The following is a 23,266-nucleotide window of genomic DNA, read 5'->3' as shown; positions in this document are numbered from 1 at the left end:
TTATAAGCTTTGTATTGAAAACTTCTAACTAAAAAGTGGCAGCTGGCACGCCTAAAAATAGACGCAGGTTATTTTTTTAATAGTCTAAATAAAAACCCTCCGATTTAATTTCCTATAGTCTAACCAGCGCTCAGCCGCACGCATAGTTTTCCCGAGCGTGAGGAATTTTTTTGTGCTAAATAATGTTTATGCAGTATAAGAATTCCTATTAATCCTGGGTTGTTCTTTTAGTGTCACTATAGTGCTTTACAATGCCAGACAACATTCAAATACAAATGATTCACCCTCCCCAGGTGTGAATCGGCTGTTCTCACCTATTCAGGGGAACTGAAATGCACTTCTCCCCACTTTAAAAACCTCTTGAATCTGAGGCTCTTCTGGAGACTTTCAGTGATTTCAATTTGTGTAATTTTAATCTCCTGGATTCTAAATTCTAAAGTTGACATTGTTACCTTTTTTAATCATTGGAATGGAAGAACTTGTTATTTTCCTTATGATAGCATAAATTGCATTGTTTTTAATCAGTCTATACACAATAATATTCTTTGGTATTTTTATTTATTTATTTATTTATTTTTTTAACGAGTATGGGGGCTATCTTGGTTCATTAATCTCCGTGCCTGGTTTAGGTTTAGTATTCAGTGCGCATCTGTTATATTACAACTATCATAACACTCAAATACCTTTTATTGGGGGTTAAGTGACTGATGTGCCTAACATTTTTCAGCTGAGCCTTTGTTTCACTGAAAACGACCGCGACACCCCCCTCTCTCTCTCACACACACACAGAGCCGACCAAATCATTAGCACGTCCCTCCCCCAAACAGCACAGACATTTACTTTCTATCCATTTACTTACACCTGAACTGAGTTGTTTGAGTAACATGGGTCGAACCCGTTACAAATCATTAACAGTTTACTGCATTTCATTCTTATAATAACGCAAAAACACAAGCGGGGCTGAAAGACCGACATCCTAACACTGTTTTAATGTTATGGTCATTTATTTCAGTTAATAAATCTACTATAAATTTAAAGAACACAAGAAATAAGATGACACAAATCCATACACGCTTTTTTTCTAATTACAAGTGATAAAATCAAAAGGCTCACTGTGTTAACATTTATTGTGCTTAAATTGGATCCTAATAAGATTTGATTTAATTTTAATTTTAGAACAGTGGCAGCTGGAACACCTGAAACAGATGCAGGATTATTTTTTTATAATCTAAATAAAAATGCTTTTTTAAACGTGGGCTATTGTTATTTACATGCAATATTTGTTAATTTAATTTAATTGGGGTTTGGTCTCCGGAATGTTGAGCATCAGGATCCTCTTCTTTACTTTCCTACGTGGAATCAGCGCTTAATCGCACGCATTAAGTTTTGTAAATTTGTTTAATGTTTAATAGTAAATAATGACCCCCGTTGCGCTGTACCACCGCTCGGAAAACCTTATGAAATACAAGTTTAGGACAATTATGATGATCTGCCACGGCGTGCGCGTGTGATGGGTGTACGCCCAAATCTACTATAACTACTCCCTCACTCCGTAGGCTCCCTGAATAGGCGGCAAAGGGACGGAGCCACCTATTTGTGCCGGCTGGCGATAATTAACGTTAATATGATCTCGGGCTTGCTCCGCATTATAAAAGCAAGGCGCGGAGATTTGTCTGAGGTCTGGGAAGTACGTGATGTAATGGAGAATATAAAAGAAGCATGTCAGTGGGGAGATGTGACGCGCCCCGGGAACTTTAAACAAGTACACTAGAATTCCGCCCTTTGATCTCCGCGCTGAGGACAGCGCGAGAAAGAGCTGCGCAAGCTCCCGCGGCATCTTCGCCCGCCCTCGCAGCCCCGCTGCCGAAGAGGAAAAGTGTGGTTAGGTTTTTGCGTCAGACCTCGCCTCGTGTCCGTGCTTTATGGTGCCGCCCATGCAACATGGGTCGAACCCGTTTACAGATCATAAGTCTACTGCATTTCATTCTTATAATAACGCACAAACACAAGCGGGGCTGAATGACCAACATCAGCTGCCGCAGTAGAACGTCCTGACAATGTTATAATTTTTATGGTCATTTATTTTAGTTAATAAATCTACTATAAATTTAAAGAACACAAGATATAAGACGACACAAAACCCTACACGCGTCTTTTCTAATTACACGTGATAAAATTTAAAGGCTCACTGTGTTAACATTTATTTTGTTTAAATTTGATCCTAATAAGATTTAATTTAATTTAAATTCTACATTTGTATCGTCATTTTAGTTCTGTGATTATAAATTTGTTTAACTACAATGTTTTACTTGATTTTATCCGCTACTACGTGCAGTTCTAAAACTCTGTGTCTCATTAATCCAGCAGAGAATGAACTAAGGCATGAGGCGTCAGCCTGTAGTTATATAGCGCCACTCAACGGTAAAAGCCAGCAAACGCACAAAGCCAAACGGTACCGCCGAGCGCGGCGACGGTAGGACCTACATTCCGATTGATTAACCACTGTATATATATAGCTTACTTGTTTGCAAAAGTATTTTAAGTACGTCTGCAGGGGGAAACCATGTAGGCAAATAAACAAAATATTTATCAACACAAGTTCATTCGAGATTCATTTAAACAAAAAAATACAGGATCCAAACTGTAAAAAAAATAACTAACTAAACATATTCTGAATTAACAGCTGTCTGACTTCTGCTTCTGCAGGATGCATTCTGCCTTGATGTGTGTTCGAAGGATCATCATTATCATCATCATTCTCATCAGAAGTGTCATCTACCTCATCCACAGCAGCACCAGAAAGACCCCCTCTTCCTCATCAAAAAGCGGGACATTTTCCTTGACTGCAATGTTGTAGAGAATTGCAGTAACTACAATTACATAGCAGCTTTTGGAGGGGTTCAGTTTCAAGCCACCACTGGACTTGCTTGTTTGGTCACACTTGCAAAGTCCCTCCACTTGTTTCTGACTTCCTCTGGGCTTCTCTCATACCCATTTCCAGAAGCATAATTTTTTTGTGCGATTTCATTCCATTTTTTTTTTTTTTTTGGTCAGAATTTGTAACTGTGTTTTTTTAATTTGGAAAAAAGCAAAATCCTCCAGATCCTCCAAGAGAACTGCAAGCCCTTTTTTTTTTTTTAGTAAATTGTGGTTTTCGTGTCATTTTTTCACGTAAAGGGACTTATATAGAAAATGATCTTGAGCAAAATAGGTAACAGGTGTTCACAACACAATCCCGGCATTTTTAAAACCCATAATTTCTTTTTATTTTAATTGTACTTATGCATCAATACCAAATAAAAATGAGTTTAAATGAAATATAACTAACAATTATAAACTTTGTTATCCGAAAAGAGCACATTTAAACTGTGTATGCCTACAGTGGTGTAAAAAACTATTTGCCCCCTTCCTGATTTCTTAATCTTTTGCATGTTTGTCACACAAAATGTTTCTGATCATCAAACACATTTAACTATTAGTCAAAGATAACACAAGTAAACACAAAATGCAGTTTTTAAATGATGGTTATTATTATTTAGGGAGAAAAAAAATCCAAACCTACATGGCCCTGTGTGAAAAAGTAATTGCCCCCTGAACCTAATAACTGGTTGGGCCACTCTTAGCAGCAATAACTGCAGTCAAGCGTTTGCGATAACTTGCAACGAGTTTTTTACAGCGCTCTGGAGGAATTTTGGCCCACTCATCTTTGCAGAATTGTTGTAATTCAGCTTTATTTAAGGGTTTTCTAGCATGAACCGCCTTTTGAAGGTCATGCCACAACATCTCAATAGGATTCAGGTCAGGACTTTGACTAGGCCACTCCAAAGTCTTCATTTTGTTTTTCTTCAGCCATTCAGAGGTGGATTTGCTGGTGTGTTTTGGGTCATTGTCCTGCTGCAGCACGCAAGATCGCTTCAGCTTGAGTTGACGAACAGATGGCCGGACATTCTCCTTCAGGATTTTTTTGGTAGACAGTAAAATTCATGGTTCCATCTAACAGAGCAAGCCTTCCAGGTCCTGAAGCAGCAAAACAACCCCAGACCATCACACTACCACCACCATATTTTACTGTTGGTATGATGTTCTTTTTCTGAAATGCTGTGTTACTTTTACGCCAGATGTAACGGGACACGCACCTTCCAAAAAGTTCAACTTTTGTCTCGTCGGTCCACAAGGTATTTTCCCAAAAGTCTTGGCAATCATTGAGATGTTTTTTTAGCAAAATTGAGATGAGCCTTAATGTTCTTTTTGCTTAAAAGTGGTTTGCGCCTTGGAAATCTGCCATGCTGGCCGTTTTTGCCCAGTCTCTTTCTTATGGTGGATTCGTGAACACTGACCTTAATTGAGGCAAGTGAGTCCTTCAGTTCTTTAGATGTTGTCCTGAGGTTTTTTGTGGCCTCTCGGAGGAGTTGTCTCTGCGCTCTTGGGGTAATTTTGGTCTGCCGGCCACTCCTGGGAAGGTTCACCACTGTTCCATGTTTTTGCCATTTGTGGATAATGACTCTCACTGTGGTTCGCTGGAGTCCCAAAGCTTTAGAAATGGCTTCATAACCTTTACCAGACCGATAGATCTCAATTACTTTTGTTCTCATTTGTTCCTGAATTTCTTTGGATCTTGGCATGATGTCTAGCTTTTGAGGTGCTTTTGGTCTACTTCTCTGTGTCAGGTAGCTCCTATTTAAGTGATTTCTTGATTGAAACAGGTGTGGCAGTAATCAGGCCTGGGGGTGACTACAGAAATTGAACTCAGGTGTGATAAACCACAGTTAAGTTATTTTTTAACAAGGGGGGCAATCACTTTTTCACACAGGGCCATGTAGATTTGGAGTTTTTTTTCTTCCTTAATAACATAAACCTTCATTTAAAAACTGCATTTTGTGTTCAATTATGTTATCTTTGACTAATAGTTAACGGTTTTTGATGAGCAGAAACATTTAAGTGTGACAAACATGCAAAAGAATAAGAAATCAGGAAGGGGGCAAATAGTTTTTCACACCACTGTATATATGTTTTATTGTACAAATAATGAATGCTGCGTTCGTGACATTATTACACCACTTCTACGTAACGTCACTGCGAAAGCGCATTAAATGCGAGCCGAAAAGAAAAAAAACACTTTACAGTAGGGGGCGATATGTGCCTATGGCACTACTCCGCCATTGTATTTAAGAAGAAGAAGAATGACAAATTAAACCAACATGGTTCTAACGATGGAAGTGCAACACAGGTACTATGGTGTTGGGAAACAGTCGTGACTTGTTAGTTATTTTCTTCAACGTTGCATCGTACAACGGTGGTTAAGCAAAGAGTTACATCGTTGTACGGGAAACGCACGCCTGATGAGTCCAAATTTGAGATATTTAGATCTAACTGCCATGTCCTTGTTAAATGTTGAGAGGGTAGACAGACAATTTCTGAATGTGTGGTTCCCACTGAGAAGCATGGAGGAGGAGACGTGATGTTGTGCTTGCTGGAGACACTGTTTGTTGTCAAAATTAGGGGCATGTTAAATCAACCCAGCTACCACAGCATTTGCAGTGACGTGCTATCCAATCTGGTTTGCACATAGTGGCTCATTTGTTGTCCAACAGGAGAATGACCCCTAATGGAATTCTACGTTATGTAAGAGCTATTTGTCCAAAAAGGAAAGTGTCGGAATGCTGCATCAGATGACCTGGCCTTTGATCTAAATTCAGTTCAGATGGTTTGGGATAAGTTGGATCGGAGAGTGAAGTAAAATTAGCCAAGTATGTAAAGCTCTCGAAACTCCTTCAACATTTTTGTAAAACTATTTCAGGTGACTACCTCATAAGGCCGACACAGAGAATGCTAAGAGTGTGCAAAGCTGTCATCAAAGCACAAGGAAGTAACGTTGAAGAATTGGAACTAAATTAAAAATAATAAAAAATAATATATAAAATAAATATAAAAATAGATTTGTTATTTAAAAACAGTGTCAACGAATTTTGCAAGCCACTGTATGTATGTGTATGGACATGTTTATATTACATTGGTGAGTCAAAAATTATCCGCACTCTAACTGTAGAATTATTTTTAATTTACTTTGAGAAAAGACAAATAAATCATTTTCCAACATTATCACCTTGCTTCTTAATACACTTTCTCCCTCTGTCAATGAGGTTTCATATTTCCTCATTAACCAGCTGCTTTTTTTCTTAATATTGACTAAACCATTTGCTAACTTTGGGAACCATGGTGCTTCTGTATGTCTTCACTAAACCTTGACTCTCAAGACCTTCTCTCTCTCTCTCTCTCTCTCTCTCTCTCTCTCTCTCTATATATATATATATATATATATATAAGATGGTGCTGTCTTTGTCAGGAAAAACAACTGTACTAAAAACAAATACATGGAGTCAAATAAAGAATTGGTGTCTTTTTAAACCAATTTTTACCTGTTGTTGGTATAGGTGGACTTGTAGAATTATCTATGAGTCAAAACATCAGAATGAATTACTATTAAAAAAGAAAGTAGTAAAAAAAAAACTATTTAAATTAGTTTTTTTTAACCCATTCTAGCTTGAAGAATTTTGCAATGAAAAAAAAGACACTTTAAATATGTTGAGTGCTGTACAAAATTAAACATTTTAAGCATATCCAATGTTTTTTTTTCATTCCTCAGAGTTGAGGCTTTTTATAAATTGATCAAATGTTGCTTTGAATTTAGTATAACAAACTACCCCTCTTAGTCCAACAAACTAAAAGTTGATAAATACCATGCACTGTAAAGTCAATCTGGGTAATATTCACAATGTTCAAATCTTTTTTCCTTTTATATATATATATATATATATATATATATATATATATATATATATATATATATATATATATACTGTATGTATCATACCTGCAATTGTGGTGATTGTAGTGATGTTTTGTGCTGTAGTAGATGTGGTAGTTCCTGTGGATGTGGTAGTTTATTTTATTTATTTAAAAAAAATTATAATATAAAATATATTATTATATTTAAAAATATTAAAATAGATTTGTTATTAAAAAACAGTGTCAACTAATTTTGCAAGCCACTGTATGTATGTGTATGGACATGTTTATATTACACTGGTGAGTCAAAATTTATCCGTACTCTAACTGTAGAATTAGGTTTTGCTGTGTATATACACTCAACAAAAATATAAATGCAACACATTTGTTTCTGCTCTGATTTTTTATGAGATGGACTTAAAGATCTAAAATTTATTCCAGATACACAATATTACCATTTCTCTCAAACATTGTTCACAAATCAGTCTAAATGTGTGATAGTGAGCACTTCCGCTTTGCTGAGATAATCCATCCCACCTCACAGGTGTGCCACATCAAGATGCTGATCTGACATCATGAGTAGTGCACAGGTGTACCTTATACTGCCCACAATAAAAGGCCACCCTGGAATGTGCAGTTTTGTCTCACAGCAAAATGCCACAGATGCCACAAGCATTGAGGGAGCGTGCAATTGGCATGCTGACAGCAGGAATGTCAACCAGATCTGTTGCTCGTGCATTGAATGTTCATTTCTCCACCATAAGCCGTCTCCAAAGGCGTTTCAGAGAATATGGCAGTACATCCAACCGGCCTCACAACCGCAGACCACGTGTAACCACACCAGCCCAGGACCTCTACATCCAGCAGGTTCACCTCCAAGATCGTCTGAGACCAGCCACTCAGACAGCTGCTGAAACAATTGGTTTGCAAAACAAAACAATTTCTGGACAAACTGTCGGAAACCCACTCAGGGAAGCTCAACTGCGTGCTCGTCGTCCTCATCGGGGTCTTGACCTGACTCCAGCTCGTTGTTGAAACAGACTTAAGTGGGCAAATGCTCACATTCGATGGCGTCTGCACGTTGGAGAGGTGTTCTCTTCACGGATGAATCTCGGTTTTCATTGTTCAGGGCAGATGGCAGACAGCGTGTGTGGCGTCGTGTGGGTGAGCGCTTTGCTGATGTCAATGTTGTGGATCGAGTGGCCCATGGTGGTGGTGGGGATATGGTTTGGGCAGGCATCTGTTATGGATGAAAAACACAGGTACATTTTATTGATGGCATTTTGAATGCACAGAGATGCCGTGATGAGATCCTGAGGCCCATTGTTGTGCCATACATCCATGGACATCACCTCATGTTTCAGCAAGATAATGCACGGCTCCATGTTGCAAGGATCTGTACACAGTTCTTGGAAGCTGAAAATGTCCCAGTTCTTGCATGGCCAGCATACTCACCGGACATGTCACCCGTTGAGCATGTTTGGGATGTGCTTGACCGGTGTATACGACAGCGTGTACCAGTTCCCACTAATATCCAACAACTTCGCACAGCCATTGAAGAGGAGTGGACCAACATTCCACAGGCCACAATTGACAATCTGATAAACTCTATGCGAAGAAGATGTGTTGCACTGCATGAGGCAAATGGTGGTCACACCAGATACTGACCGGTTCTGAGTCCCCAGACCCCCAATAAAGCAAAAAACTGCACATTCCAGGGTGGCCTTTTATTGTGGGCAGTATAAGGTACACCTGTGCACTACTCATGATGTCAGATCAGCATCTTGATGTGGCACACCTGTGAGGTGGGATGGATTATCTCAGCAAAGCAGAAGTTCTCACTATCACACATTTAGACTGATTTGTGAACAATGTTTAAGAGAAATGGTAATATTGTGTATCTGGAATGAATTTTAGATCTTTAAGTCCATCTCATGAAAAATCGGAGCAGAAACAAAGGTGTTGCGTTTATATTTTTGTTAAGTGTGTATATATATATATATATATATATATATATAATTTTTTTTTAATATAACTACATTGCGGATAATTTTAAACTCACCCTCTTACATCTGGAATATTTTAAATCAATTTAAATGACATGTATAGGGAATAGTAAATAGTGATGGTGCTGTCTTTGTCATGAAAAAACAACTATACTAAAAACAAATACATCATAAAGTCAATTAAAGAATTGGTGTCTTATTAAACCAAACCAGTGGTGGACAGAATGCAAGTAGAATTTTACCTGTTGTTGGTATAGGTGGACTTGTAGAATTATCTATGAGTCAAAACATCAGAATGAATTACTATTAAAAAAGAAAGTAGTAAAAAAAAAACTATTTAAATTAGTTTTTTTTAACCCATTCTAGCTTGAAGAATTTTGCAATGAAAAAAACACACTTTAAATATGTTGAGTGCTGTACAAAATTAAAAATTTTGAGCATATCCAATGTTTTTTTTTATTCCTTGGAGTTGAGGCTTTTTATAAATTGATCAAAGGTTGCTTTGATTTTAGGATAACAAACTACCCCTCTTAGTTCAACAAACTAAAAGTTCATAAATACCATGCACTGTAAAGTCAATCTGGTTAATATTTACAATATTCAAATCTTTTTTTTCCATATATATATATATATATATATATATATATATATATTCACATATCATACCTGCAATTGTGGTGGTTGTAGTGATGTTTTGTGCTGTAGTAGATGTGGTAGTTCCTGTGGATGTGGTAGTTTATTTTATTTATTTAAAAAAAAATGTATAATATAAAATATATTATTACATTTAAAAATATAAAAATAGATTTGTTATTTAAAAACAGTGTCAAGAATTTTGCAAGCCACTGTATGTATGTATATGGACATGATTATATTACACTGGTGAGTCAAAAATTATCCGCACTCTAACTGTAGAATTATTTTTAATTTACTTTTAAAAAAAACAAATAATCATTTCCCAACATTATCCCCTTGCTTCTAAATACACTTTCTCCCTCTGTCAATGATGTTTCATATTCCCTCATTAACCCGCTGCTTTTTTTTCTTAATTTTCACTAAACCACTTGTTAACCTTGGGTCCCATGGTGCTATGTCTACACCAAATTCAATGAATAAATTCAAAATTTTTGCAAAATGTAAATTTTTTAGGTAAATATTCATAGGGAAGGGCATTTGTATGCGCAGGTTTCACTGTATATAAAGTGCGGATAATTTTAGACTCACCTCTTACATCTGGAATATTTTAAATCTAAATGAAATGACATGTATAGGGAATAGTGAACAGTGATGGTGCTGTCTTTGTCAGGAAAAGACAACTATACTAAAAACAGTGGTGGACAGAATGCAAGTAGAATTTTACCTGTTGTTGGTATAGGTGGACTTGTAGAATTATCTATGAGTCAAAAGGACAATGACTTACTATTAAAAAAAAAGTAGTAAAAAAAAACTATTTCAATTAGTTTTTTAAACCCATTCTAACTTGAGAAATTTTGCAATGAAAAAAAAGACACTTTAAATATGTTGAGTGCTGTACAAAATTAAACATTTTGAGCATATCCAATGTTTTTTTTTTATTTCTCAGAGTTGAGGCTTTTTATAAATTGATCAAATGTTGCTTTGAATTTAGGATAACAAACTAAAAGTTGATAAATACCATGCACTGTAAAGTCAATCTGGGTAATATTCATGTTCAAATCGTTTTTTCCTTATATATATAAAAAAGAAACGTCCCTTTTTCAGGACTGTGTATTTCAATAATAATGTTGTAAAAATCCAAATAACTTTACAGATCTTCATTGTAAAGGGGTTAAAACAATGTTTTTTCCATGCATGTTCAATTAACCATAATCAATTAATTAACATGCACCTGTGGAATGGTCGTTAAGACCTTAATAGCTTACAGAAAGTAGGCATTTAAGGTCACAGTTCTAAAAACGCATGACACTGAAGAGACTTGTCTACTGACTGTGAAAAACACCCAAAAAAAGATGCCCAGCGTCCCTGCTCATCTGCGTGAACGTGCATTAGGCATGCTGCAGGGAGGCATGAGGACTGCTGATGTGGCTAGGGCGATAAATTGCCATGTCCACACTGTGAGACGCCTAAGACAGCGCTACAGGGAGACAGGAAGGACAGCTGATCATCCTCGCAGTGGAAGACCACGTGTAACAACACCTGCACAGGATCGGTACATCCGAATATCACACCTGCGTGACAGGTACAGGATGGCCACAACAACTGCCCGAATCACACCAGGAACACACAATCCCTTCATCAGTGCTCAGACTGTCCGCAATAGGCAGTCCATGAGGAGGAGATGCACTGCAGTACTTCAAACAGCTGGTGGCCACACCAGATACTGACTGGTACTTTTGAGTTTGAGCCTCCCTTCAGTCAGGGACACATTGTAAAACATTTTTAGTTTATGTCTTATGGTGTTGACTCTTTCAGTGTTCATACAAATATTTACACATTAACTTTAATGAGAGTAAAACAGTTGAAAGTCAGAGGACATTTCTTTTTTTTGTTGATTGTATATATATATATATATATATATATATATATATATATATATATATATATATATATATATATATACATCATACCTGCAATTGTGGTGGTTATAGTGGTGTTTTGTGTTGTTGTAGATGTGGAAGTTCCTGTGGATGTAATAGGTTATTTTATTTATTTAATAAATTTTATATTATAAAATATATTATTACATTTTAAAAGATAAAAATAGATTTGTTATTTAAAAACAGTGTCAATAAAGCCACAAGCCACTGTATGTGTGTATATACATGTGTATATTACAAGGGTGAGTTAAAAATTATCTGCACTCTATAGACTATAGAATTTATTTTTAATTCACTTTTAGAAAAGACAAGGAGATGATGTTGGAAATGATGCATTTGTCTTTTCTAAAAGTGAATTAAAATGAATTCTACAGTCTATAGAGTGCAAATAATTTTTGCCCAAAAGGTGGACAGAATGCAAGTAGAATTTTACCTGTTGTTGGTATAGGTGGACATGTAGAATTATCTAAAAGTCAAAACAACAGAATGAATTAATATTAAAAAAGAAAGTAGTAAAAAATAACTACTATTAAATCAGTTTATTTAACCCATTCTAACTTGGAGAATTTTGCAATAAAAAATCGCACTTTAAATACGTTGAGCATATCCAATGTTCTTCTCATTCCTCATAGTTGAGACTTTTTGTAAATTAATCAAATGTTGCTTTAAATTAGGAATAACAAACTACCCCTCTTAGTTCAACAAACCAAAAGTTGATAAATACCATGCACTGTAAAGTCAATCTGGTTAATATTCACTAATAAAGTACTGAGACAGCATTCGTAAGGCATAATTATTTTTAGATTACTTACAGTCTTGTATATACATACCAGTCAGCTCACTGATTGGCTGGCAGAAGTGCCCATCATTTGGAACAGCATTGTATATTCAGTAACATTCAAAATGCACACTGTGGAAAAGAGGGAAGGTCTTGTTAGTTTTTTTTTTTTTTTTTAATGGTTTAAATACAATATATTGACTGGTTCTTAGACATTGTGTAAACAGCCATGAATAAACAAAAAAGTGTAACCTCATTGTATTAAAATTTTAAGTAAGTAAATATTTTGGGTCAAAGATCTTTACATCGGGTATTACATAAAAGCAATCTCTGAAATGTTAGGACACTTTATGAAGCCACTTACCTGTAGTGATGTTTATGTCCACCACACTGGTGTCACTATTTATTGAGGGTAAATTCTGTATGTTTAAATAATTCCTCAGTAGATTCAGGTCTGTTATATTTGTGCTGTCAATCTCAAACTCAATCACATAATCATCTGAAAGGTAAAAAGAAATTCCATAAAAGGTTACTGTATTATTATTTAAAAAATAAATAATAAGATAAAATATGATATGAATTAGGTTATTGGGATTGTTGGACTTTGTGACGAATGCTGAAGCCAATAAAATTGACTGTTACAGTATGCTGACTGCCACTGATTTCACCCAAGCAAACATGGGCTATATATACAGTACACTTTTGTTGTTTTCATACTCATATTAAAATTTATTCATATCGTTTCCCCCTCATCATTCTACACACAATACTTACAATACAATGATGAAGTAAAAACAGCTGTTTATATTTCTTTGTTAATTTATTTTTAAAATAAAAACTAAAATATCCATACTCCAATATTTACAAAAGGATTTAGTCCCATCACTTCATATTTAGTCCAAGCACCTTTGGCAGAAATTACCACCACAAGTATGCTTGTCCTGAAGCCACTCCTGTGTTTTCTTGGCATTATGTTTTGGGTCATGTTCTTGTTAAACTGCTAATCCTGACCCAGCTTGAGATCCAGAGCATTCTGAAGAAGTTTTTCTTCTTCTTCTTCGGCTTGCTCACCAGGGAAATCTGCTCATCTTGATTCATGCACACTTACATTCCATACAGACTTAAATAATTATTTTGATTGTGTAAAGCTGCTTTGCGACAATGACAATTGTTAAAAGCGCTATACAAATAAAATTGAATTGAATTGAATAATAAAAAATGTAAATGCTGATAATGCGTTCCACCGACTCAAAAATATTAGCTATATTACCAATTTCCAACACTATAATCATACATTTTTAAATTTTAAACAATCAAAACAATTGAAAAAGACACGCAAATTAAGTCAATTATGAAATGTTAAACCTCACATGACCATAAATTAATATTCCTCTTGGGACCAGCTGCTTTTTTTCTTAATTTCTTGTCACGCTCTCAGCGCTCCGCGCTGATCAAAGACCGCGTCGGTCATTTGACACTTCCTTTCCCACGCTGTCAGGCTCTCATCACACGGTCATGTTTTTCCACGCTGTCATTGCTTCTCCTGCCCTGCCGGCACACTGGTTTCTCATCTGGCACTGATTTCTTCCGGCTTATAAGGAAGCGCAGCGCGCTGCCTCGCCGCTGGATTATTGTGTGTTGTTTCGCTGCAGTTTTCTCGCGTTTTTGTTCATGTAGTTTCACGTTGCCAACCTCGCCTGTCTTTTCGATTTCGCCTTTTGTCTCACGATTCTGATTTTGTACTGCTCTTGGATTTAACGGCTTCGGACTTTCACTTTCGTTTCTCGACTACGGCTTAGTCTCACGTCTCGGCATCGACGCTACGCTGACGGATTTCACGGCTCAGACCCACGCTCGCTCTCTCTCGACCACGGCTTGTCCTCACGTTTTGGCATTGACGCTACGCTGACGGATTTCACGGCTCAGACCCAAGCTCACGCTCTCCCGACTACGGCACACCGCCACGCCCCCTGCATTTACTCCGCGCATACGGATTTCATGGCCCCGAGCGCGCGCACCTGCTGACTCAGTCACGCACCTACAGTGTTCCACCAGAGCTACTCGCGTGCTGCTCCTGCACCTGCTTCTGGATCCATCCACCAAGCCAGCATTCCTGACAGAATAATCCAGCCATCATGGATCCCGCAGGACTGGACAGAATGAGACAGGCACTGGAGAGTCAAGGCGCGCTCCTTGGAAAACACCAGGAGGAGCTCGTCACCACCAGCTGATGTCACAGCCCGCGTGCAGCATCTCCAGGCGCCCACAGCTCAGGTCGTAACCTCAGAGCCCCCACGCGAGCCACGCCTACCAGCCCCTCCCACCTACGGAGGGGAACCGGGAACCTGCAGATCGTTCTTATCTCAATGTTCACTGATCTTTGAACTACAAGCCTCCACCTTCTCTTCAGAAAGGTCCCGGGTGGCCTACGTGATCACGCTCCTCACCGGAAGAGCCCGGGAGTGGAGTACAGCCCTCTGGGACGCCCGCGATTCATGCTGTGAGAGCTTTGAGAGCTTTTCAGGAGAGATGAGGAGGGTCTTTGACCGCTCTCACGTCGGCAGGGAGGCCGGGACCAGACTACTGCGCCTTCGCCAAGGATCACGCTCTGCGTATGACTACGCCATTGAGTTTAGGACACTAGCCGCCTCGAGTGGATGGAACAACAGAGCCCTGGCGGACGTCTTCCTGGAAGGGTTGTCAGAGGCACTCAAGGACGAACTAGTCGCCCGTGAACTTCCCTCAGACCTTCACGAACTTATGGATCTTGCGGGGAGGATTGACTCACGTCTTCGTTCCAGACGCCCTACCCGGAGGTCTCCCCCTGCTAGGAGATCACCTCCTCCCAGAGCACCTCGTCCATCCTCTCCCCCATCTCAGAGCGACCAGGAGGAACCCATGCAGTTGGGCAGAACCCGCATCTCCGAACAGGAGAGACGCCGCCGCCGCCTGGAAGGAGCCTGTTTCTACTGCGGTAGTTCCGATCACGTTCTTAGAGACTGCCCGGTAAAAGGAAACGCCCTCTAGTCAGACTGGGAGCCCTAGAGGGCGCTCCTTCCAACAGACTCCCAGAACATCGCCCCCTGCTGTCTGTAACGCTAATCGTGAACGGCCAAGCTCACTCCATTCAGGCCCCCGTGGATTCCGGCTCCGACCGGAACCTGATCAGCGCTGCTGCGGTCAAGGCTCTCAGGATTCCCTGCACACCCCTAAGCACTTCTCTGGCAGTCCAGGCCCTAGATGGGAGCTCCCTCCCGTCCATCACGGAGAGAACGCTTCCGCTCACTCTGAGGTCATCAGGAAATCATTCTGAGGAGATCTGTCTCTTCGTCATAAGAAAATCTCGTGCTGCCCTGGTCCTGGGCCTCCCCTGGTTAACTCTCCATGGCCCCCAGATAGACTGGACCAGGCTGATCATTACGGGCTGGAGCCCCTCCTGTGCCACTTCATGCCTTCGTTCCGCGCATCACGCACTCTCCACCCCAGTCAAACCTGAGGAGACTCCAAATATCTCCAAAGTCCCCTCTGATTATCATGATCTCAAGCAGGTCTTCAGCAAGACCCGGGCCATGTCGCTTCCACCACACCGACCGTATGACTGCCCCATCGACCTTTTCCCAGGATCATCACCTCCGAAGGGTCGCTTATACTCCCTAACCCACCAAGAGAGAGGAGTCATGGACACATACATGACTGCGGCCCTCGCCGCTGGAATCATCCGCCCGTCCTCCTCTCCAGCAGGGGCAGGATTTTTCTTTGTGAAGAAGAAAGATGGGTCCCTACGCCCCTGTATCGATTATAGAGGTCTCAACAAGATCACCGTTAAGAACCGCTACCCACTTCCTCTCATGACCACCGCCTTTGAACTCCTCCAGGGGGCCGGCATCTTCACCAAGCTTGATCTACGGAACGCTTATCACCTGGTCCGTATCAGGGAGGGGGACGAATGGAAGACGGCCTTTAACACACCCACAGGACATTACGAATACTTGGTCGTTCCCTTCGGCCTGACCAACGCCCCTGCCGTCTTCCAATCCCTCGTTAACGACACCCTGCGCGACTTTCTTAATGTCTTCGTGTTTGTCTACTTAGACGACATTTTAATTTTCTCCCACGACCTGGAGGAACATCGACGTCATGTCCGTCAAGTCCTACAAAGGCTCTTGGAAAACCACCTCTACGTCAAAGCAGAGAAGTGCGAGTTTCACACATCCTCTACCACCTTCTTGGGCTTTGTCATTTCCCCTTCCAGGATCGAGATGGAGCCAGCCAAGGTCCAGGCAGTCTCCAATTGGCCCACTCCGACCTCACGACAAGACCTACAACGGTTCCTGGGCTTCGCCAACTTCTACCGCCGCTTCATCCGGGGTTATAGCTCTGTCGTCGCCCCACTCACCTCCCTGACCTCCACGAAAACCCGTTTCGATTGGAACACGGAGGCGGAGAAGGCTTTCGCCGAGCTCAAGAGGAGATTTACCTCTGCTCCCATCCTCATTATCCCCGACCCTTCGCGCCAGTTCGTGGTGGAGGTCGACGCCTCCAACACCGGGGTTGGTGGCATTCTCTCCCAGAGGTCCGCCCAGGATAATAAAATGCACCCTTGCGCATACTACTCCCGTCGCCTATCCCCAGCCGAGAGGAATTACGACGTGGGAGACAGAGAACTCTTGGCCATCAAGCTGGCTCTGGAGGAATGGAGACAGTGGCTAGAGGGAACTGAGCTCCCATTTTTGGTATGGACAGACCATAGGAACCTCGGGTACCTTCGTTCCACCAAGAGACTCAACGCACGTCAAGCTCGATGGTCGTTATTCTTTTCACGTTTTAACTTTGTTCTTTCCTATCGACCAGGCTCTAAGAATGTTAAGCCAGATGCCCTATCACGCCAGTTTCCCTCTTCTAAGGACTCCATTCCATGCGACACCATTTTACCTCCCTCCTGTCTTATCGCAGCCTTAAGATTCGACATCGAGACCAAAGTCCAGCAGGCCCTGACCCTGGAGCCCGGCCCAAGCAATGTTCCCCCGAATCGCCTCTTCGTCCCCGTCCGTCTACGTTCTCAGGTGTTGGAATGGGCCCATGGTTCCCGTCTATCTTGCCACCCAGGGGCCGCCCGGACCCGTGTCGTTACCCAACAGCGATTCTGGTGGCCTACGCTAGGAAGGGACGTCTCCAGATTCGTGGCAGCCTGCGACATCTGCGCCCGAGCTAAGGTTCACAACCAACCAACTGCTGGTCTTCTCAGACCCCTACCGATTCCCCGCCGTCCTTGGTCCCACATCTCCGTCGACTTTGTCACTGGCCTGCCTCTGTCCGAGGGCAACACCTGCATTATGACCGTAGTAGATCGCTTCTCGAAGTCTGTGCACCTCGTCCCACTCCCTAAGCTGCCCTCCGCCAAGGAGACTGCGGAGCAGTTAGTCCTCCACGTGTTTCGCCTCCATGGTCTGCCCACCGACGTCGTCTCGGATCGGGGCCCTCAGTTCACCTCTCGCTTTTGGGGCGCGTTCTGCAGACTCGTCGGGGCAACTGCCAGTCTATCGTCTGGATTCCATCCTCAGTCCAATGGACAAACCGAGCGGATGAATCAAGCCCTAGAGGTTTCCCTCCGCTGCATGACAACTCGGGACTCGACCACCTGGAGCAAATTCCTCCCTTGGGTTGAGTATGCCCACAACTCTCTGCCCTCCTCGTCGACAGGCTTGTCCCCGTTCCAGTGCTGCTTAGGCTACCAACCTCCACTCTTCCCAGCCCAGGAACTAGAGGTGGAGACCCCGTCAGCCCAACACTTCGTCCGCCGCTGCAAGCAAACATGGCTACGCGCTAGACGCACCCTGCTACAAACCCGCTCCTCTTATAAGAGACAGGCAGACCGCCACCGCACCAAGGTCCCCAGATACCGGGTAGGAGACCGAGTCATGCTCGCCACTAAGGACATTCCCTTGAGAACCCTTTCACGCAAGCTCTCCCCCCGTTTCATCGGACCCTTCACCATCACCAGGATAATCAACCCATGTGCAGTTCGACTCCTACTCCCCTCGTCCATGCGATGGATCCACCCTACGTTCCACGTTTCCCAGCTACGACGCGTCATCAATTGTCCACTAAGATCACACACCCACCCTCATCCTCCTCCCCGTATCATTGTTGGGAGCGAGGCTTACACAGTTAGAAAGCTTCTGAAGGCCCGCCGGCGAGGCAGAGGAGTCCAGTTTTTGGTGGACTGGGAGGGCTATGGCCCTGAGGAAAGAAGCTGGATCCCAGCCAGATTCATCTTGGACCGAACACTGATCACAGACTTCTACAGACGCTTCCCCGACGCACCCCGTGCAATGCCTGGAGGCGTTCGTTAGAGGGGGGGTACTGTCACGCTCTCAGCGCTCCGCGCTGATCAAAGACCGTGTCATTTATTTGACATTTCCTTTCCCACGCTGTCAGGCTCTCATCACGTGGTCATGCTTTCCTGCTTTCTCGCGTTTTTGTTCATGTAGTTTCACGTTGCCAACCTCGCCTGTCTTTTCAATTTCGCCTTTTGTCTCACGATTCTGATTTTGTACTGCTCTTGGATTTAACGGCTTCGGACTTTCACTTTCGTTTCTCGACTACGGCTTAGTCTCACGTCTCGGCATCGACGCTACGCTGACGGATTTCACGGCTCAGACCCACGCTCGCTCTCTCTCGACCACGGCTTGTCCTCACGTTTTGGCATTGACGCTACGCTGACGGATTTCACGGCTCAGACCCAAAGCTCACACTCTCCCGACTACGGCACACCGCCACGCCCCCTGCATATACTCCGCGCATACGGATTTCACGGCCCCGAGCGCACGCACCTGCTGACTCAGACCTTGCACAGAATTAGTTCGATCCGAATGAATCAAAAGTGCTTAGGTGCTGATTCGAAATTCTTGCTAAATGTAAGATTTTTAGGTAAAAATTCATGGGGGAGGGCATTTGTATGCGCAGGTTTCGCTGTATTTTAACAAAGATATTTAATATAACTGGAGTACAGATAATTTTAGACTCACCCCCTTATATCGGGGATATTTTAACTGAGACTTTTAGACACCTAAATGCAATTTCACATTAATAATAATAAAGTGAAATTTTAATGACATACTATGCCTCATAGATTAAATTAGATTAAATTAGATTAGATTAGATTCAACTTTAGTAGACCAAGATGGCAGTGCATACAATCATGCAAGGCAACCAAAGGTGGACAGAATGCAAGTAGAATTTTACCTGTTGTTGGTATAGGTGGACATGTAGAATTATCTATAAGTCAAAACAACAGAATAAATTAATTTTAAAAAAGAAAGTAGTAAAAAATAACTACTAATAAATAAGTTTATTTAACCCATTCTAACTTGGAGAATTTTGCAATGAAAAATCACACTTTAAATACGTTGAGTGCTGTACAAAATTAAACATTTTGAGCATATCCAATGTTTTTCTCATTCCTCATAGTTGAAGCTTTTTGTAAATCAGGTTTACAATTTTATTTATTTATTTTTATTTTTTTGTCTGATTTCTGGTACAAATCAGTCATTTCTCAGTAATGTCACCTGCAGAAATTCTCTGATGATTCTGCTATTGTGGGCTGTATCAGGGATGGACGGGAGGAGGAATACAGGAGTGTGGTGGACAGCTTTGTTGAATGGTGTGAGCTAAACCATTTACAGCTTATCATCACAAAGACAAAGGAATTGGTTGTGGACTTTAGGAGGCAGGCTCCTCCCCTGTCATCATTAGAGGGGCTGATGTGGATGTAGTTGAGGACTACAGGTACCTGGGGGGTACACATTGACTGTAAACTGGACTGGTCTAACAACACCAATGCTGTTTTCAAGAAAGGGCAGAGTCGGCTTTTCCTACTGAGGCGGCTCAGGTCTTTCAACGTATGTAGAAAAATGCTGACCATGTTTTATCACTATGTGATAGAGAGTGTTGTGTTCTCTGCTGCTGTGTGCTGGGGCAGTGGGGTAGGACAGCTGATGCAAACAGGTTGAACAAGCTGATTAAAAAGGCTGGTGCTGTCCTGGGTGTCAGTCTGGAGAACCTGGCAGAGGTGACTAAGAGGAGAATGCTAAAAAAGCTTCTCGGTATCATGGACAACCCCTCTCACCCCATGCATGCCTCCTTGATGGACCATCGGAGCACACGCAGCAAAAGACTCATCGCCTCTAAATGCAGAACTGACCGTCACAGGAAATTCTTCCTACCTGTGGCAATAAGACTGTACAACTCTTCACTGCTCTGTAGGTGATTTTTCAGGATTAATAATAATATTAACACTAATGTTACTTTGCCCTCAGTCAAATTATGCAATATTACACAGATGTATGTCATTTCATGTATGTATGTATGTATGTCATGTATGTCATGTTTGTTTCATCCCACTATTACATACTTCTACTCTCTTTATTCATTGTGTACTGTCACCTTTCAAAACCACATGCAATAATTATATTATTGTATTCTATTGTTTATCTTTTTTATCTATTTTGCACTATTCTACTGTTATTAATATTTACTATACTTATTGTATACTGTTTTATTATTATTTTATTATTTTACTTTTTTTTTCCTGTTCCTTGGCTGCATTAAGAATGTATGCGACAAACGAATTTCCCTTGGGATAAATAAAATTTCTCTTCTCTTCTCTTCTCTTCTCTTCTCTTATTTTATCTTATCTTATCTTAAATTGATTAAATGTTGCTTTAAATTTCGGATAACAAACTACCCCTCTTAGTTCAACAAACTAAAAGTAGATAAATACTATGCACTGTGAAGTCAATCTGGTTAATATTCACTAAAAAAGTACTGGAACAGCATTCACAAGACATTTTTGTATTCTTGCAGTCTTGTATATACAGTACATACCAGTCAGCTCATTGATTGGCTGGCAGAAGTGTCCATCAATTGGAACAGCATTAATGCAGCCACACAAGGAATCAGCGATGTTATTACAAAAGCCATACTGTGTGCACTTTTCACACGGCCAGAAATACTGATCATCACATCTGCACTGATATCCAGTACCATTCAAAATGCACACTGTGGAACAGAGGTGTAGTCTTGTTAGTTTTTTTTTATTTTTATTTTTTTATGGTTTAAATACAATATATTGACTGGTTCTTAGACATTGTGTTTACAGCCATGAAAAAACAAAAAAGGGTAACTTTTAAAAATCTCTTTCAAAGATCTTTACATCGGGTATTACATGAAAGCAATCTCTGAAATGTTAGGACACTTTATGAAGCCACTTACCTGTAGTGATGTTTATGTCCACCACACTGGTGTCACTATTTATTGAGGGTAAATTCTGTATGTTCAAATAATTCCTCAGTAGATTCACGTCTGTTGTATCTGTGCTGTCAATCTCAAATTCAATCACATAATCAGCTGAAAGGTAAAAAGAAATTCCATGAAAAGTTACTGTATTATTATTTAAAAAATAAATAATAAGATAAAATATGATATGAATTAGGTTATTGGGATTGTTGGACTTTGTGACGAATGCTGAAGCCAATAAAATTGACTGTTACAGTATGCTGACTGCCACTGATTTCACCCAAGCCAACATGGGCTATATATACTTTTGTTGTTTTCACACTCATATTAAAATTTATTCATATTTTTCCCCCTCATCATTCTACACACAATACTTACAATACAATGATGAAGTAAAAAACAGCTGTTTATATTTCTTTGTTAAATTTTTTTTAAAAATAAAAACTAAAATATCCATACTCCACTATTTACAAAAGGATTTAGTCCCATCACTTCATATTTAGTCCAAGCACCTTTAGCAGAAATTACCACCACAAGTATGCTTGTCCTGAAGCCACTCCTGTGTTTTCTTGGCATTATGTTTTGGGTCATGTTCTTGTTAAACTGCTAACCCTGACCCAGCTTGAGATCCAGAGCATTCTGAAGAAGTGTTTCACTCAGAAGAGCTCTTAATTTTTTATTTTTTTTACCAAAAAGTCAGTTAGCCTCTGTAAGTCTCTCCACAAGGGAACTCAAGATATTACTTATAGTGATTCTTGATATAAGTTCTTGGTTATCTGTCTGACTGAGATTATCCCCAGTTACTCAGTTTGTTTGGTGGCCAGATCAGGAACTGTTGCTTGTCCAGATCTTTTCCACTCGAAAATGATTGAGACTATCATGTTCTTAGGTGCTTTTACTGATCCAGAAGGTTTCTTGTATCCTTTCCTAGATCTGTGTCTTGACACAATCCTGTCTTGTAGGTCTATGGATAATTCTCTTGACTTTATGAACTTGTTTTCACTTTGAGAAGCGCCATCCAGTGTTAGACTTTATAAAGACAGCTGTGTACCTTTCCTATCTATGTCCATTAAAGTCAATTAGGCACAGGTGGACTCGACTTAATATGTTGAAGCATCTCAAGAACCACTTATAGCAGAAGGATGCACCAAAGCTCACTTGCTAGAGAATTGTCATGCACACTCAAGCTGCAACCGGCACTAGGAGGTAATGCGGTCGCGAACCAGGAAGTATAGAAGAAGTAAACAAACCACGACGCTCAGTCATTGAGTTCGGCCCATGTCGGTTCTGGCTGTCCGTTCACTGATTCGTGAGTACTTACTTTCTTGGGTTTTGCTTTCTGATCTTGAGTGTGTGTTTATAGGACGCGGGTTAAATTTGTGTTTTTCCCTTGCTCCCCTTAAACTAAATCGCATGGTTATCCTGCCTACTCGCTTTCTTCCGCGTTTGGGTTTACCATCCACGCTACATTGGGCTAATCGCTAAAGCTAAGTCATCTGGTCTCCTAGGTTAGTTCATCCTGACAAGAATACATTAAAACAATATTTCGGTCTTTATTTTTTGAAATAATTTAACAAAAAACTATAAATAACTCTTTTTATTTTGTCATTGTGAAGTATTAAGCTTGGAATGATTAGGAAAAAAGATTTAAGTAAATTTTAAGATGAGTTCAAAACCTTAATTGTGGAAAAACTTAAAGTGTCTGAAAATGTTCTGTCGCCACTGTAAATATATAATATTTAAACTGCATTATAACATTGCCACAAAAACAACTGCAGGCTAATTTATCAACTGTGACAACTCTGGGAGAAGGATTTGTAGTA

The 23,266-nt window shown here is 40.6% G+C and overlaps 1 protein-coding gene and 1 long non-coding RNA gene across 2 annotated transcripts in view; both read right to left on the bottom strand.

Annotated features, from left to right (window-relative positions):
- The window catches only part of LOC128545607 (adhesion G protein-coupled receptor F4-like), a 30,199-nt gene extending 23,769 nt beyond the window's left edge, over positions 1–6,430 (bottom strand). The window contains exon 1 of the mRNA XM_053516069.1: positions 6,417–6,430. The gene's annotated coding sequence lies outside the window, so the exon portion shown is untranslated. The remainder of the gene's footprint in view (positions 1–6,416) is intronic.
- A 12,960-nt stretch (positions 6,431–19,390) lies between these two features.
- LOC128545611 (uncharacterized) lies at positions 19,391–21,535 on the bottom strand. The gene is made up of 3 exons (XR_008365878.1): positions 21,420–21,535; positions 21,033–21,206; positions 19,391–19,424 (listed from the first exon to the last, which is right to left on the bottom strand). It is a non-coding gene; the product is annotated as an uncharacterized LOC128545611 (long non-coding RNA).
- Positions 21,536–23,266: the final 1,731 nt, after the last annotated feature.

Source organism: Clarias gariepinus, chromosome 17 (genome assembly GCF_024256425.1).
Source record: "Clarias gariepinus isolate MV-2021 ecotype Netherlands chromosome 17, CGAR_prim_01v2, whole genome shotgun sequence".
Lineage (NCBI taxonomy): Eukaryota > Metazoa > Chordata > Actinopteri > Siluriformes > Clariidae > Clarias > Clarias gariepinus.
Note: the sequence above shows the minus strand (reverse complement) of the source record. Positions and strands in the feature narration are given on the sequence as shown.